The 16,523-nt window shown below is 40.5% G+C and overlaps 1 long non-coding RNA gene across 1 annotated transcript; it reads left to right on the top strand.

Moving 5' to 3' along the window:
- Positions 1-7,105: 7,105 nt before the first annotated feature.
- Positions 7,106-14,570, top strand: LOC137197951 (uncharacterized). The gene is made up of 3 exons (XR_010931540.1): positions 7,106-9,982; positions 10,380-10,623; positions 10,850-14,570. It is a non-coding gene; the product is annotated as an uncharacterized lncRNA (long non-coding RNA).
- Positions 14,571-16,523: the final 1,953 nt, after the last annotated feature.

The raw sequence follows: 16,523 nt of genomic DNA, 5'->3' as shown, positions 1-16,523 counted from the left end.
GCATACTGTACAAACATGCATGCCCTAAGCTGTTCCAGGGCACTCAAATACACCAAACCACACATTTGCATATGGTTTTGTACATTTGAAGCTATATACTCATCCTTTTTCAGGAATTTGCAAATGTACATGACCGTGCTTACTTTCACTATGACTAATTCATTTCAGCATCTGTGATCAAAGCACTCCTTAAACATGAACTCTGCACAGCATCAGGATGTACATTTTAAATGTAAGTATACTATATACTGTACGTGCCCAGCGTTGGTTTTTATTTCGCCAGTCTTGATGGGAAAAGTGAAGGGAGGCGAGTAAATATTGATGCACATTCTGTTCGCTCTCAGCCTCAGTCCATCTGGATCCACTGTGGCCTCTGGAGAACAAACAACCTGGAAGAAACTCTCACCACTCCCTCCCCTCACTGCCTGCTTGTCTCCCTGTCTTTGTCTTTCGATCCATCGTCCCCCCTGTCCCTCGCACCTCGTTAAGTTTTTACCATGCACTCCACTCTCCTTCTCGTCATTCCCTTGCAATCCTCCAAGAGATACTTTGCTCACATTTCATGTGTGTGTTCCCAGTCACAACAGATGAATTATAGATGAACATCCATGAAGCAGAATACCAGAGATCTCTCGGTGCATTTACACACGCCCCTGCCACAAAACTAAGGCCCTGAGCAAGGGAAACGTTATGATACGGTCATTTAACAAATGCTTTTATCGTAAGTGAACAGTAATACGTGGTGTATTTTTAGCCCGGACCTCAAGGGGCTTTTACTGATTGTTGAGATCCAACATGCGACATAGAATTTACTCTGTAGCCAGCTGAGATGTTGCTTCAATATCTTATTGTTTCTGCTCAGCTCAGTCTATATGTAGGGCAGAGAAACAGAGCCAGTGGAAAAGATGTCCTATTCCCTGTTATCTTCTGTGAGAAAATAAATATCTAAGCATGTCCAAAGCCTCAGAAGAATCTGGAGTATTTGAGCAAGCCATCCGTGAAAGTGAATAGTAAACGCAGTGCCTGTCGTCATAGCTCCCTCATTGCCTAGCCTCTTTTCCTCGGCAAGTTTTTTGCTTTCTGGAGATGATTCTCCTTCTTCTTCTTCTTCTTCTTCTTCTTCTTCTTCTTCCATCTCTTTTATTAAACAGAATCATTTTTTCTTGTCAGGGTCTTCCCTCACTCCATCACTTTTTAATAACCCTCCTCTTTTTAATGAGTTCTGTTATGTACACAGGGGGCAGCGGCTAGGGGCCAATTTGTGATTTCACATCAGATCAGATCAGAGAAATCTAAGAAAATAAAAGTGTGTGGTGGTGGTGGTGGGGGGAACACACACACACACACACACACATACAACTTCCTGCGTATCTCCTCCTCTTCTCAGCTACACTCACAAGAGAGAACCTTGCATCTCATCTCAGCAGTCTAGGGAATAGCTGCGCTCCCCAAGCCGCCATTTTGGAAGCAGGCACTGGAACAGCGAGTCACCGAAGAGAGCTCCTTAGAGGGTGAAGGGGAGAGAGCAGCAGGGAGAGAGATAAAGAGGAATGTTGATGTGTACCCGTGTGAGGTTGGTTAACTTCGCACTTCTGGATAGGCCTAATGAAGCTCTCCTGTTCTTCCTCGCTGGGTTTTGTGGCTGGAAGAGTTGCATAGAGGTGAGGGAACTGGTAATGGGAAGCAAGTGGCAAAAACCCTCAACTTTGACAAGTGGATTTAGTCTGTCTCGCCCAGGTTTGGATGCAGAAACCGACTGGATGGGCTCCACTCTTCTAATTTTCTTTAGGATGTCCGGTGACATGATGGTGAAACAGGGACTGAGGAATCATATTGAAAAGACAGACTTTCTTTATGGATCTCACTTTGTTCTCAGGGGTATTGTCATGTTGAAACATGAAAGTGCCTTCCTCAAAGAGTTCCAGACCTAAAGTACAAAAACTGATGCATCCCCATGCCACATGGCCATATAGTGAACATGCAGGAATTGCTTTATAATTCACTCAAAACACTGAAAAAATAAATACCTTTCAGGAAAAGGTATTTATAATGGACCAGAACATCCGTGAGCAGAATGGCTTTGAAGGTATCAGGTCCATATTTAAATAGTAAAATGGATGTGTTTTGAGCTCATCAATTCAGAAATATCAGGAGCCTTGAATGTCTTATACAAGAAGATTTATTGAACACTTTATCGATTAAGGAGACATCTGGGTACAATCAAAGAGCAGTCCTGACACAGTGATTGCTACTCAAAGTCTGCAGGAAAACTCTCTGCATGCCTAGTTAAACTTTCAGATAAGGATTTGCTTCTCAGGCAGCCTTGGCTTGAGACAAAACATAACTGACTTTAGCAAAGGTTCCCGTGAGAACAACCAGATAGAGAAGTCAGCCTGACCCAGACAAGGACAGACAGCTTGCTATATGGAAAATTCCTTCACAATTCCCTCTTTCTTGATCGTAACAGCATCAGTAATTACCATAATATCCTTCAGAGTTGGAGTAATATACACCTGTCTTAATCAATCAAACATCATGTGAATGAAAGTACACAAAGATTAATATGAATAAATTATATAACAATTAATAATGTAATGTAGAATTAATAATGTAATGTAATAATGTGATGAATGTAGTGTAGTGTAGTGCAATATAGTGAATCTCAAATATTTAACCCTTAGACATGTTAACACCAATCCATACACGCCTAATTAGAGATATGAATATATTTTCTTAATTCATCAAACCAAAACAGAGGAAAATGAGTCTTAATAAAACACCATAGAAATAAAACTAAACATCTCAATTCACCCATTTACCTGACTCTGAGAATATCCAATTAAAGCTAAAATAATTCACATAAATCAAATATATGGCAGAGAATGAGCAATCAAAATAACCATATGGAAAAATGAACATCTACATAGCATATAAGATTCAAAAGTACTTCATGATTCTAGCGATTGAAATATGTAGTGATCATCTGAAATATGTACAAAGAAACAAAAAAAAATCAATGTTCAATGCAAGTTACGTACATCCATGTATGTGAGTACATACTACTATGCATATGAATTGAAAATATCAAATGCATGACTGAATTAGATTGAATTGAATATATAGTAAAGACCAAAATAAAAACAAACAATATGCATTCCTAGATTAACTAAATGATAATTGAATCAGAAGACAAACTTAAGTATAAGATTAACTATAAGAATAAATCATTAACAAACCTAAAGAAAACACACACACACACATCTGCAGTTAGAGTATGATGTTTACCTCTTTTCACAAACATAAGGATACACTTATGAATCACCATCTGTCTTGTTAGGGTTTTCTTTCCTTCAACATGGTGGAATCCAATCTTCAGATCCTCGGAGATCAACATACATCAACTCCAAACCATTATCACTATTGCTTACCATTTGCTGAGCAGTAGTAGCAGTAGTGATTCTCCTTAGGTGCGTACTATTTTCTGGTTCCTGGTTTGTCTAAGAACCACAATAGTGGTGGCACAATTAACATGGTAACATGGTGATCAAGAAGAATACACATAGTGTAGTTCTGGGGCTACAGCCTAACGCAGTTCTACCTAGTCTTTCCATTTTCAATGGAGTATTAGCTTGGTCTCTGTAAATTTAAAATGTGTGGCCACCATGTGAGGGTGATCTCTCTGTTCTCTTGCCCAATTGGATAATTCTGTAAGCAATAACTGCGGGTGATTTGTCTAAACAGTGATGAGTCCTACTCTAACCTCAGTTATTTCCCACCTTCTCTTTTGAAAAGTCTGTTCAGGGTTGTCAGTTACATGTAACCCTAGTTGTTCACATCTATGGAAAACTAAGTTTATGGAAGCCTGACCTGTATATTCAAATATATGGCTTATTACTGTGACTCCTGTCCTATCTTGATGAGCAGTCTCAGTATGGGACAGGTAAGGGTCAGTTAGTATGTATAGTCCTTTCAATACACTAGTACTACAGGTCTGAAATTCCCTTGTACATACAAGAATTGTTTAGTCACATGTTCAGTGAGGAACTGAAACACAGTCCTTTGGAGAGTCAGTGATAAGTCAGTGGACCCCATCAGCTGTTATGTTTTCGGTGTTAGTAGGAACCCAGGGTCAGCATAAGTAAAAATATCTACTATGCCCTGGACTCCCAAACCACTGGTTTACTGCTAAACACTTTGGTGCTCGTCGGCCCTCTTTTTCTCTTCTGTAGTCTGGGAATGAATCTCAGTCCTGAGTGTGGCCACTTCCACCCAATTCCCTGATTATTTTGGGAAACGGTGGAGTGTCACTTAGTCAGGGGCTTGGCCAGGTGAAACTAGACAGCTATATTTAGTCAGCTATGGTATGTTGTGGTGTGTGGAAATCCCTCTTCTGGTTCTTACACCTGCTTGCAGTGGCTGGCAGGGACCAGATGGCTGGACACGTGTCTCTCTCCCTCTGACCTTTGCTGCTGATGCTGTTGTCAGTAGCACCCGGAACGGTCCTTTTCCACCTAGGAGACAAAGACACTTTGTCAGAGACTTGATTAATACAAAATCACCAACCTTTTCAACATTTCTGTTAGTATTAGTACAGTCAGTCAGTTAGTTAACTTACTCTGTCGGTTTTCATCAGTCCAAAGCAGAGTGGTACTCCCCATTAGTACTTCATGAGGATGCAATTTGTACATCTCATTAGATCAGACTTGTCAGTTAAAGGTTTGCTATGACTTCTTCCCATGTTGTTATTCTGCAGTCACTCTGAGACTCTCTGTGGTCTTCAATATTGTATCATCTTCCAATGGGAAGTCCCCTGGAGTCAATTTCGAGCCGTCCTCGGGGAAGTTAGACTTGCAGATCAACTTGTGTAGAAGGCAGACAGAGGACAGTATGAGTTAGGATCCCAGAGACAAACCCAAATTGTCGTGGCAATTTTGCAATACCACGCTGACAAAGAGGAGTGAGACAAAGATCTCTTTACAATATTGTCACGTTTACTTTCAGAGCATCACAGGCTCAATTGCCTCAGTTTACAATTGCTATTTTAGACCTGTTGTCATCATTGTTTTGGGCATTTCTCTTTTATAGTACATTGAAATCCTAGCACTGCTACAAGACTCTGAGGCCCCTTTGACACATGCAGTCTATCCCTGAAATGTTCAGGAACATTTCCTGCATGGGGTTGTGTGTGAATGGGAGCAGGGATCTATATTGGGGGAAATCTGTACTGCCAATTTCCCACATCAAGACCTAGTAACATTTCTGGGAAAATGGTACAGCTGTGTTGTGAATGAAAGCACTTTCACATTGAGCGAGTGAACCAATCACAAGACAAGACATTGCTATTTTCTAATGTTTGAATATTTTAAATAAAATGTTCACACTCTTTTATAAATGTTTATTAACGTAACTTTAACGGTATTGCTTTCATAAAGCCATATCGATTATTCAAAGCTCCGTCAGACGCTGAGCCATGCTCAAGCTGATTATTCAAATCTTTAAACCCGACGGAGCTCTGAATAATCAATATGGCTTTATGAAAACATTACAATTAGTTATGTCAATAAACATTTGTGTGAACATTTTATTTAAAATATTTGAAGACAACACAAAAAATAGCAATGTCTCCTCTATTCAAGCAGCGGCTCCCTTTTAAAAGTCTGCGTTGTGTGTCTGTGCTTGGTGTGACAATATTACAGCATCATGTTCCATTTAACGTTATTATCTTACCTTTAATATCACAATCCAAATCATATCCATAACATTAACGACTCTAATGGAGTGCAGAGCAAAGTTTTGGTGCACAGGCATATGGAGAACAGAGATGTGAGGAGTCAGATCCATGAAAAAGAGACAGTAAACTGGTTTGTAATTAAGGATTTAAAATTCACTTGTCACTCCTGTTGATTAAGGTGGCTCAGTGGGTGGATATGCCACTACACCAGAAACATATGTAAATGTAACACCAGTAGGAGCATTTATTCACACATATACACACATTGCAATGATGTTCACAGCTAACATTATACTGCTAACTTCATACTCTGCTCCGGTCTGGCAGCCGTTATCAATAACCCGCTCTCTCTCTCAACCACACTCGCTACAACCTACCCCCCACCCCGCCCCCCCCCCCCCCCCCTTGCCCCATCTATTCTGGCATTGCCATGGCATGTGTGAAAAGGATGGAAATGTTCCTGAATGTAGCTGCATGTGTGAATAGTAAAAATAACTGGCAGTACCTGAAAGGTTATTCCAGTAATTTGACGGGAACTATTTGTGAAAGAGGTTTGAGTTATCTTTGCTACAAAGGCTGTCACTGTTTGTTCCCTGCAAAGTTTATTCCCTGCCAATGGTCACACCTCAATCATCTTCGGAAGAAGTAAAAGTTTTATCCCTTTAATAGACTATCCACTACAGTATATGGAGACTTATTAAAGAGTTATTCATTTACCTATATTTCTTTCGAGCAACTTTTATTGTTATTTTGTGTCCAAACCATTGCTTTATCCCCCCTTTTCCTACATGGGTGGGCCTATGAGCAATATGTACCAGCTAATGGAGAATAGACTGAGGAAAGACACACAACCAAATGTCCACAAATTTTAGGGGTTGTGAGGGGGTACATTGACTTACCATGGAGGAAGAGCAATTGTCAGCTCGTTTGGTTTCAGAATGAGCCAATGCATTTCCACATGTCACAGGATTGCAACTTTATCTAGAATACATGCTCTTGTAAGTGTGTACAGTTCAGCTGCTTGTGCCAAGGTACCATTAGGTAATGCTCGAGCTTCTTTCACTACCTATTTTTATTAACTACGGCATAGCCAGCAAGGTATTTGTTATCAGATGGTATATACGCTGAACCATCAGTGTAGAGAATCAGATAGGAATTAGGTATTGGTTTCTGCAACAAATCTCGTCTTGCAGATGTGCTTGTCTCAATAATAGCAAGGCAATCATGCTCATTTTTTGCCTCAATCAAAGGAAGGAGAGTGGCTGGATTTAAAGAGGTGAACGTTTCAAAGATATCTGGGAAATGGAAAGAATGATCAACTCCTATCCTGAGCGACGTGGTGCCGTCATATGCTGAGTAGCAGAGCATGTTAAAGAAGTCAAAGGAAACCCCAAAGTATGGTTTACATTTTCTAAGACCCTGTCATTTGCAAATGCCATCGTCATTTCAAGTGGTAATTGTAAAAAAAACAAACAAAAAAACCCCCCAAAATTTTGATATTGAATGAGGAACATGCACCACACAGTCCCAACCTAGTACAATGGGAGAAGATGTCTCAATCATGATGGCAACTGAAGCCACTGATCTAAGGCAACCTGGCCTTCCGAGGACCACAGGCGAAAGTCAAAGACAAGTACTACACAACCGGTAATGAGACCCATGTGTCTGCACCAGGATGCCTGTAGTACAGACATCCCTCTCATGTACATGCATGTGAAGCTCATGTACATGCATACGAGCTTCACATGCATGTACATTTCATACATGTACATTGCTCATGTTCAGGAGCCCCAAGGCTGGGGCTCTGGAGAGTGCATGTTTCAGTTCATGGAAAGATTTGTGCATTTCCTCAGTCTATAGCACAGTTGGGGGAGCAGATTGGACTGTGGCTGCCCGCAAAACTGAGTCCATAGCAGCGTGCTCATAAATCCAGTGCCTGCAGTCCCAAAAAATTAGAGCATCTCTTTCTTAGTCTTCGGAGGAAGCATCTTGTTCAGAGGTTTCACTCTCTCTCTGGTGGGAGGAGGCGATGTCCATTCTTTACATGTCCCAAGTAGTTACTTCAGGCAGACAAAACTGCAGCTTAGCCAAAGAGGCTCTGTGACCACACTCAGCCAGTCTTTGCAGGAGCAAGATGGAGTCAGAACAACAAGCTTCCTTCGATGGAGAAGCTATCTGCAGGTCGTTAACATATTTGAGAAGGGTGATTCCCCAACTGGAGATCTTCTAGGTCTTGTTTTATTGCTGTTGCATACACGTGATGTAATAAGAAAATCTTGAGCTCCTCAATTCAGAAATATCAAGAGCCTTGGATGTCTTATGCAAAAAGATTTATTTAACCCTTAATCTATTAAGCAGACATATGGGTACAATAAAAGTACAGTCCTGATACCGTGAATGCTGCTTTAAGTCTGCAGGAAAGCTGTCAGCATGCCTAGTTAAACTTTCAGACAAGGATTTGCTTCTCAGACAGCCTTGGCTTGAGACAAAACACAACACAACTTTCTTTAGCAAAGGTTCCTGTGAGAGAGACCAGATAGAGAAGTCAGCCTGACCTGGAGAAGGACAGACAGCTGGCTATATGGCTATCATTCCTTAACAGGATGATTAATTAGCTTTTACCACTGTAGTGCCAATGTAAATGCAACAAATGCCAACAGCGCTAAACAAGCAGATATTAATGCACTGAAGACCGGTGCCAAAGATTCTCTCCAAAAAGCCCAGTACTGCAGAAAATACTGTGGAGAATCAATGTGGTACAATAATTATCAGAAAAAGATGGTTGATTTAAGGACTCAGGTTTATCCAAGGTACTTTGTCACTGGATTTACCAATTTTGTTATTTTATTGCATTGTACTTTGTGTAGACGATTTATGCTACTTCTAATAATAACCTGAGTTTTTACATTTTTCTTATCTCTCAGGGTCAGGGTCGGCCACCAAGCAGCATTCACTGTCTTGTCCAAGGACACGAGCAGGCGAATGTTTGTCACATGGGCTTGAACTCATGCCTTCTAATTAAAGGACAGCCTACGCACCACTCCACTCTGCTGCCACTTCAATTATGAGAGGCTTGAGCTTTGTTCCAGAGGCAGAGGGTTTCTCCACTTTGTCTATATAGCATGGGGAAATGTCACCTTACTTTGAAGACCAGACAACTACATTTCATGGTGGCGGGGTAAAATTAAACAAATTACTAAAATGTTACAGGTTGAACATTCTTGAATGTGTGTGTGTGTGTAAGCTGCAGCTCCATTCACCTCTTGTATGTAGCAGTATGAGGAACATGGTGGAAAAGACAGCAATGCAGTGCTTAAGGATAAAATAACCAGCAGCAGATTATAATAAATACCTTCATTTATCATTCTTTCCCAGGGCTCAATTTGGAAGAGTATTAAAACCTTAATATCTTAGTGTGGCCCCTTTGGCTATGTATGCTCTTTATCTATGGCTAAAGGTAAACATGGAGATTTTTAAAATCTCCATAGATCTTAAACTCCATCCAACAAATTGTTTATTTTTTTTTCAGCCAGAATAATAATTATAATGTAATACTTTGTTGATCCCTGGGGAAATTCTCTTTCCTCTCGGAGATTAGAGGTCAGGGCCAGCAATAGAAGAGCATCCCTGGAGCAGGTCGGGATTCTTTGATTTGCCAAGAACACAGTAGTAGTAGTACTAATGATTTGAAAATGTTTTCCAGCTCAAGGTCCATATGCCCTTGCATGCAGTAGGCTGTATTTTCAGATAGAAATGTCGATATTTCCCATCAATTTACATTCATGACTTCAATTGCTTGACATGAAAAAACACTACAACTTTATGTGACCCCTCCCCCGAACAGCAATGTCCAATCATAACTGGGCACACCAGGCTTGCCAAGCTTTGGATTTCCCTGCATGTTTTAAAGTAAATCTATGGAAGCAAATAAGGGTCATTGATATTTTGAGCTTGTGACATGGTTTGTGAATGTGTAATAAAGTATTGCAGCTGTAGAAATATTTTGTGCATGTGTGGAAAATCTGAGAGATGGACACACAAATTTCCTACCTGTGTATGCAACACTGAAGTTACAAGCTGCAAACGTCAAGTTACAAGTACGAATTTTGACCCTGTTTTTACAGCTGAATCCGACTGGTCAAACATAGAATCAACCTGTCCAATCAGAGGGCAGATGCTTCTGTTGCATTCATCTCCCTGCAGGTCCTGAATTTTAAAATGGACTATGGTGCGAGCTCTCCCATGACCCAAGTGGGTTTAATTGTACTTGAGGATACGTAGTTAATAATGGTAAACATTTAATGTGTTGTGTATTTAGCTTGCAGTTCGTTTGCTGTTATTGTGAGGCAACACAGTTGTCCAAATGCATATTTTCAAGTTCAGGAAGGCCGCTTTATGTACAGCAGTTGATGTTATTGTATGACTATAAAGTGTTGCGCTGCCATTGATGAATTTGAATTTTGATTTTTAAGATCTTTCTTATAAGAGTAATATCCAGTCTTCCCTTGTACCAATAAGTAAATAATTCACTTTGTGCGGTTGCTAAATACATCAGTGAGAAGCAGTGCTGTATCAGCGGACATATCATTTGTGTGAACTGATATCACCCATTTGCTAGTAGACATGAGTTGTCTTTGTCATATTTCAGATACTGAAGGAGGCCAAAGACTAAAGTTCCATCCCAAAACTTCAGAGGGCCATGGTAATAAAATGAGTGTCATCAGGGCCTATAGGATGTCACAACTTTGATCCAGAAGGCCAGATGACCTGCATCAGCTTGGTTTGCAGTGTGCTGTACCAGCCTCAACCACTCAGCAGCCATCATAGATACAGATCAGCAGGAAGCATGACATGCAGGAAAATGTATCACTGACTCCACTGCTGTGCAAGAGGTGGTTGTTACACTTAAGTCATACATACAAAATACATATATATATATATATATAATATGATATAATATTATTCATCCAGTTCATCTATTTGGCATGAGCATCAGATCTGTTCAAACTGTCAGTGCTGCTTTCTGAAAACAGAAAAGTATTTCAAAAGAATATAGGCCACATCTATTATTATTATGTTTCCTAAAAGTAACTTTTCTTTTTCTCCTTGACATGCAAGGATTCAATATGTGGATTCTTGGAGACATTTAATTGTATTTTTTCCAGAGGCCACAGAGACAGAGGATGCCCCTGCATCAGATGAAGACCACCTGTGAAGTATCCACAACTACATTTGCCATATTAAATTGCCCTCTACATGACTGTTCATTTATATTTGTGATTTGTAATCCAACTTTCTGTATGTATTTATTCTAGTGCCAAATCAGTTCTTACAACTAAAAAAAAACCATTTCCGAGACATTGTTACATTCTCCAAACACATTGGTTGGTCCTCATCCAAAAAACCCTTTCTCTTGTAATGTTAAGAGTTAAACATGCAGTTTGGCAGTTTCTTGCCATTTTTTTCCCTGACATGCAGCTTTAGTCTCAGTCCACTAACTAACAAAGTCAATGATAGCTTAACCTGCTAGCTAGCCAGAGTTGAAGTAAAATTTGTAGGTGACAGTTATCATTCCAGCCGATAACACCAGAAATGACCAGCTTTTGTCTACCTCTGTCTGAAATCAACGACCCATTTTTTTGAAAATGACTCATCTGCCATCATTGTCAGTGTAAACTGCATATTGGATTGAAAATCTTGACAATCAAAGCAGCAGCTAAAGAGGGAGGGGTTTTTCATTTTAGTCTAACATGTTTGCACTTCCTCTTGCTTCAAACTTGCAGGTGCATTGTATGAGTGCCTGATTTTGCACCATATTGTAGTCAAAATGTTTGCTAGGTATTACAAACATATTTCTTTCTCTTTTTGTGCTTCTTTACTCACATAAATGTTATGGCACTCAGGGTGACTGTTTACTTTTAAGTAAGTCCAACATGATGGTATATTTACTGTGGTAACAAATTGTTCGTTTGCCAAGCTTACTCCTGAGCTAAGTTGCTAAATGAGGCACCGAGGGGCTTGACACGTCTGTCTACCAGCCTGGTCTGAAACTGACTGGACCGGGAGAGATAGAGGAGTGATGGAGAGACAGTCTGCTCTGACCTAATGGTGTCATCTGTTGTGAAAAGGCTGTTGTGGTGTAGTCCCGGGCTACTCTGCCTGGATGCATTTATCGGATTCCACAGGGGCTCCAGGAATCAAAGGGATCAGCGACACTTTTCTTGCTGAAGTTGTACAACATTAGTTGGCAGCTTGGCTGAGGTGTCAGGGTTCCTTGTCTCCAAATGGAGGCTTGAGAAGCAGTTTTGATAGCCGTGTAGTTGGCAGTTTCTCTGTGATTACAGAATATTTTGAGCACCATATAGAGTGGTTCTCTAAAGGGCCAAGAGTCTGCAGCCTCTCCTTCCAAAGACCACACCAGGTGATTTTGCTGATTAATTCTCCATCTCTGCCTAGGAAGATCAGCTGCAAGAGGTTGGAATGAAAACCTGCAGTCTCTTGAGCATCCATGGCACATATTTGGACGCCGCTACTGTGGAGCGATCTGGGTTTTGAGAGAATGGAGCGATTCTGAAGCCAAGGGGATGATGTAGTGCTTTGGCCTGGGCTCTTCTGGCCACAGAAGGATGGAGGAAGTGTGAAGTGAGATGACACATGGACAAACATCATGTCAGTGACATGATGATGGAGGGGGCCATAATGATGAATTTCATCACCTCATTCTCCATTTCAGGGCTGTCAAACCATGTGCCAGTGAAGGACACAGGCCTGGGAATGTTTTCTACAACCAAAGCCAACAGAAAGTACAGATGAGATCCTCTGTCACTGAGATGAGTTAATCAGTCAAGTCATCTTGTGCGTATGGTGGTGAAGATAAAAAAAATCATAAGATAATCAATGAAATGATGAAATGAACAACTATAACACTTAATTACGGCAGTATGCTTTCCTTCTCATTTTAGTGACATCCTTTTAACATTCCAACAAGATATTTTATTGGTAAAGGTTAGCGACTAACTGGTGAATATGGGGCTGTATTTAGCAGCTAAAAAAACTGATCATTTCCTCTGGATTTGGTGTGGACCAAAACAGTTAAAAGAGAGTGAATATTGTTATATTTGCCAGGCAGACACAAACATGACTCTAAATGAATGCTAATGTTTCTGCATGTCTACTGAATGTGTAAATAACCTGCCTGCTAACATGTTAGCTATGATTAATATGTCAGTGTTATGTTTACAGCATGTTTACCAAGTGACCAAAAATTCACTTAATGCAGGTTTAATGAACATTAACTCTTGGAATGCCAATATACAACTTTCAAGTATTCCAGCCAGATTTGATTGAAAATTGAAAGTTTTTTCAAGCTGTAGACTACTCTACAAAAACAGAGCAAAATATGTCAAGGATCAATCATAAAACTATCATTAAAGGTGATGAAGATTTTCAAAATGATCTTCACTCTACATCCAGTTAGATTTTTACATTCCTTTCCACACTTTGTTCTCTCCGTCTATAACTTTCAGTTCTGTGTCCAGTGACTCCAGCCCCACCCTCCATCATAAAGCTGTATTTTGCCTCTTCTCTATGTCTATGTGGAGGATGTTTTCCAACCTCTCCAGCTGGAAAAAACTGTCTGGGCTGCAGCCCAACACCGGCATGCAGGGCCAGTTGGGTAGTTCACTCTGCCAGGCCGTCTCCCCGGATCCCTCCACCACCACTTCCCCTCCCTCCCTCCCTCCTCCTCCTCCTTTGGTATTGGGGTCACGTTTCCCTCCATTGACAGGGAAGACTTCTTTAGAGGGCGGATTAAAAGGCCTCCAAACCAATCCTGATAGGAGGTGTCTGGCAGCTAATGTTGCTGGGTGATATGTCACAGCACTGAGGAGTGGAGAGGAGATATGGGGGGAGACAGAACTGGAAACTTCTGATTGGCTTTGACTGTGTGTGCAGGTGTGTGTGTGTGTGTACGCACATGTATGTGTGTGTGTGTGTGTGTGTGTGTGTTGCAAAGGACATTTTCGACTGACCAAAGATGAAAGGATAACTGTTGTTAGTCTCCTCTTATGATGGCTGATTAGAGTGATGCAATCGACTGAAAGGAGGCCTCTTCACACACAAACAACCTTCCCAAAATCGTCATACACACATCAATGTACAAAGATGTGAAAACACAAACGCACACACACAGGCTGGCTGGATCACAAATCATCAAACGTGTCCATATGACTTCATTTAATTTTTGCATAAGAAAACTCCACCTTGCTGTCAATTTTCAGATCACCAGCTGGCTCACTTCAAGATCACATTAAGTATTCTTTTTTAGTACAGAGTATGATGAGGGCATGTGTGTGTGTGTGTGTGTGAAGTGGTGTTAATGTTGAGGGAGTCAGTGCTCTAATGGCAGATGAGTGACCCAGTCAGAAAAGGTCAGCAACACTATAGGGCTGATATGGTGAGCCTCCACTCACCAACTAATTAAATGTCAGTAAGTCAGAATGAAGAGAGAGATAGATAGAGAGAGAGAGAGAGAGAGAGAGAGAAGATGGTGGGGAGGAAGGGGGAAGACATGGGAGAGAGAGGGAGAAAGGTAGACAGGGAACGGACCTTGTTGTAAATGTCATGTGTTACATAAGGTTTCACTCTTTGTCAGCTGACAGTTCAGAGGCAAAAAGGAGAGAAACACTTTCGGACGGTTTGTCCATGTTAGAGGTTTGATGAGTGGTGACCCGCAAGATGTGCTCTTTTTTTTTTTGTAGCTATCTTGGCACGTAATGCTCATTGTTGTAGCGTTTCTGCTATGCACTTCCATGTATTATATCAGTTTGAGATAGTTTGAAGTTGCCACATGAAAATGTCACAAATTACATCAAAAGCATTCAGAAAATCTTTGGTTCATTGTCCAACTTCAGTGATCTCTCAAAGTAGAAATACGTGATGACCCTCCAGCAGCCAATTACAGTGTTACACTGTGTCCTTCTGCACCTCCTTCTGGTTGCTTTCTAGTAACAACCACTGCTGCTCAAGCTAGCAGGCTACATGCAAATAACAGGAAGCTTTGCCAAGCATATTTGAACTGTTCAGTAAGACAGGTCTGCTTCATTAATTTGGTTTGTTTGCATAACCCTTGTGCTTTGCTGACATAGGCTTTACTTCCTAACTGTTTTGGATTCCAAAGATCCCACTGTTGTGTGTGTAAAAATAATATTAACAGTTGCAAAGTCCACTTGCAATTGTCCACTTTTTCCCTTCTGCCCTAATTATATTGCGATATGTAGAAAACTTTTTAAGTGGTAACCCTTTGCCACAAATTGGACTTGCTAATTTGATGAAGGTGACAAAGTTTGGTAAGAACCATAAAGCATTGTTATTACACCAAAAAAGGAAATATTTTATGTTTTCAATGTTATATGGGCCATGCATTGAAATTATTTCATTTTGTTTGGCAAAAAGTAATGACAGACAAATAAAATGTACATTATGTTATCATATATAGTGTCACTACATATGCTTGGGGTGAATTAGACCACTGGTTCTCCCATTTGATTTTGTTCCAGGATCCTCCACCAAAATAGTCATAAATTCTGTCATTGTGTTACTCATGGATGGAATAAGTAAAGAGCGAAAATAAATTATTTCCTTTTTTGCTGGGGACCCCCTCAAGGACCCCTGGGGGTCCCCGGACCCTACTTTGAGAACCACAGAATTAGGGGATTAGAGAGGTCTAATTCCCTGCTCTTTGTTTCTTTTCTGATATATGATATGAACTCCAATACCAGAAGTCAACACAGACTTATTTGAGACTTAGGAATGTAGTGGTGTGTAAAAAAAAAGAAGGAATAGTCATAAAGTATCAAGATGATAAAACAATGTTAAGTATGTTTTTTTGAGATGCTAAAGAGAGCTCAAACTGCCTGTAGTAATCTGCTATGTAAAGGTTCTGTGTTTGATAACAGGCCCACTCTGGGTGATTCTGAGTCTGGTTTTAGAAAAAAAAAAAAGTGGGAATTTACTTTCATTAATTTGGCAGAGCAGGGTTGTGTAATATTAGGTGGTGCAATACAGATAATATGCTAGCTTCCTCCATTTGGGAGGACTTGATTTTGGCTTGACATTCCAGCCCTAATGTTTCAGCATTCCAAATAATATGCATTGATATTGTTAAATTGTGCCATGTTATGTAGGAGATGATTATATATCACCAAATGTGATATATAGTATCACATATCTGATTTAGGTGAAATATAGTCCCAAACATGGATTATTTTTAGTTCTGCCAGGTGTGGGGAGATGAGACGTTGCAGCTACTAATTGCAGTTGCTTTACTCTCAAAGTAAATATCTGGCATGGCTCAAATGATCCCCCAGGCACACATGAATGATTCAGATGTTACTGTAAGCAAGGTGACCAAAGGACCAATTGCTCACTAACTTTGCGTATTTCCTTTAACTAACATGAAGTCTCAGAGGACTCGAGCTAGCTGCTGCCGTGTTTGTTTTTAGAAACAAGAACATTAGTTTAGGAGTTTAAGACCTGTTGGCAAAGACTGAACTGATGGCATAGTTGCTCAGCACACATGCTGTGATATGTGTGTGTGTCTGTGTGTCTGTATTATGAGAGCAGGGTCCTTACATTTTTCCTAGGGGAAGATATTGGAAGCGTCTCCTCTCCCCCTAAAAAGCTGTTGAATTATTCACTATGCCCCAGTTTCTGCCCATTAGGTTGACACACTGCTGGAACTCTCTCGCCTGGAGTAGTTGACAGCTTTCTTACACACACACACACACACACT

Source organism: Thunnus thynnus, chromosome 15 (assembly GCF_963924715.1).
Source record: "Thunnus thynnus chromosome 15, fThuThy2.1, whole genome shotgun sequence".
In the NCBI taxonomy this organism is placed as follows: Eukaryota; Metazoa; Chordata; class Actinopteri; order Scombriformes; family Scombridae; genus Thunnus; species Thunnus thynnus.
The sequence above is the reverse complement of the archived record's forward strand: the minus strand, read 5'-3'. Positions and strand labels throughout refer to the sequence as shown.